The following is a 2,320-nucleotide window of genomic DNA, read 5'->3' as shown; positions in this document are numbered from 1 at the left end:
CTTCGTCTGATGCTACACAAAAATACCCAGAACACACTACATCATACCTCATACCAACCTTAACTTCACACTTCCGCTCCAACAGCTGATTCTGCTCCTTCGACCTTCACTCCCATCCTACCAAGCAAGCTGAGGTTGCCAGCGCATTGTATCTAACCATACTTTGGCAAATCGATACAAGTAACTAAAGATCTCGCATCTGACATCCCCGGCCCAATGGTTAGGCAAGACTACGGCGCCTGGGTCAAAATCCCGTTTACCAAACAAGACGTCGAGAGGCTTTCTCTTCCATTCCCCTCCGGCAACCAAAGTGATAGCGGTTGTAGCATCCGTATGGAAGAGGTTAAGCTTTCGGCAACACCTTTTTCATCTTTTTAATGATGAATAATTGTGTTGGGTCTTGCAGACCAGGATGGCCTCCGATCAAAACCTAACTGTGCCAGGGGTTGATCGATTATAGAAGCCAGCCAGGGCAATAAATAAGGATGAAGGAATTTGAGCGCTTATGGTAGCTAATAACTCAGCCACCTTCTATTTTTATTCATTAGGGTCTTGCCTCACAGTTTCTTCTCAAGCACTTTCTATTGTATCTTAGAGAGTGATAGGCTATCTCGAGTCAAGTGAGGCAAGCTAAGAGAATAATAATATAATAATAAAGAAAGGCGTGTGTGTTTCAAGTTCAGAAGAAGGGGTTCAAAGGCTATCTCGGAGTGAGGAAATGAATCATAGAGCAGCACAGAATAGGCATAGGTGACCCTTATGAAATAGAAAATGGAATTTCTTCCGTTTGATCAATAGTATAAGAATTGGGCAAGGAATGCACGGGAAAGGTAAAGGTATTATCCCAATAGTCAAAAGAATCCAAAATGGGACTGGTGAGGGAAAGACCTTACTACAATCTTTTTCTCTAAAAGGCGATTCGTGGTATAAAAGACAGATTAAGAGCTCTCCCTTATTGTCCGAATGGGATTGCTGGACGAGGAAATAGTTGCCAGCCTGAGCGAGGGCCCTAGACTAGTGATTGCCTTCTATCTGTTAAGGCCGTCAAGAAAAAGTTGCTTGCCTTTACCCACCTTCCTAACCCGTGGAACCGGCTTGCCCGGTGGATGAGAAAGCTGACTTCACCCTCAAAACCTGATCTGTGTGGATCAGGAAAAAGGAGATCGGAGTAAAAGGGAAGGATAGCACCAAAGCTAAAGACTTATTTCAAGGCAAGGAGAGCAGACTCCACTTGAGTTGCTCGGTCTGGTGGTCAGTATGTCAATTATGAGGCTAAAAATGGGGGTCATGGGTGGTTTTAGCCTCAAGGAGTGAAACTTGAACTAAAGCATCCAAAGAATATTTTGGACCATGATCGATTCAGTCAAAAACCAAGATTTGAATCCTGGTGGAATTCATCGATCGAAATGCTCATGGATCACTGTACACATGAGCCCTCGCTTCAGACTCACAGAAGGTCATCTTCGACAATCAAATCAGGTGATCTGCACTTTTTGACAAGCCTCCATTGGGCTGGTATCTTTCCACTTTGCATGTTTTCGTGACTAGTGGAATTTTGAGACTCTTGTTTTGGTTTCCTATTCTTTGGGGAGTTAATTGTCAACTTTTTCTGTAGAATCCTATCTTTCTCAAAGCTATCCAACCAAGGTCAGTCAAATGCTTTCCTTCAACCAAGAAGTAGGTGACTTTGCATCCCATACAAAAAGGAGAGAAGACTTATATTCAATGACAGGCCACCGAGCTTTGCTTTAAAGTAAAGGGTACAGGACAATGAAGGAGTTGGCACTGACTTTTTGACCAAGCAACCCTGACTAGGCCTTGGGCACATCAGTGGATAATCTTGCCAACGGAGCTTTCTGCATTCCATTTGCATGGTCCAGAAATGATATCTAGATCCAGAACTCAGAGATTCCTTCTCCCTTCCTTGTCCGTGAACTATTCTCGAAATTTTTAATTAATGCCCCATATTTTCCCGATCAATCAATCAATCAAACTCACCCAAGTCCTTTATTTGGGAAAGGGGAGATCACCTGTCAAAGGTCAGTGCTAGATCAAGATCAAGGCAGTTATAAAGTAGATATCTTCCCGACAAAGGTGAGTATCAAGGTCTCGTCTAGCTCAATCTCCTGCATCCCCCTAAGGCTCTTCTTTATCCCTACATCCTTATTCAAACAAACTGGGACTGAACTGAGCTCCCTTTTCTTGAACTGGATACAGAGAATTTTTCTATCACTCAAACCCATCTTCTTGTCGCTTTCTTGTCTTTTCTCTTTCGGGTTCGGAGTTTCCAACTCAGGTCCGACTCTTCTTTTTTATTCTT

Source organism: Dioscorea cayenensis, chromosome 9 (genome assembly GCF_009730915.1).
Source record: "Dioscorea cayenensis subsp. rotundata cultivar TDr96_F1 chromosome 9, TDr96_F1_v2_PseudoChromosome.rev07_lg8_w22 25.fasta, whole genome shotgun sequence".
NCBI classification, from domain to species: Eukaryota; Viridiplantae; Streptophyta; class Magnoliopsida; order Dioscoreales; family Dioscoreaceae; genus Dioscorea; species Dioscorea cayenensis.
This window is presented reverse-complemented; position numbering follows the sequence as displayed.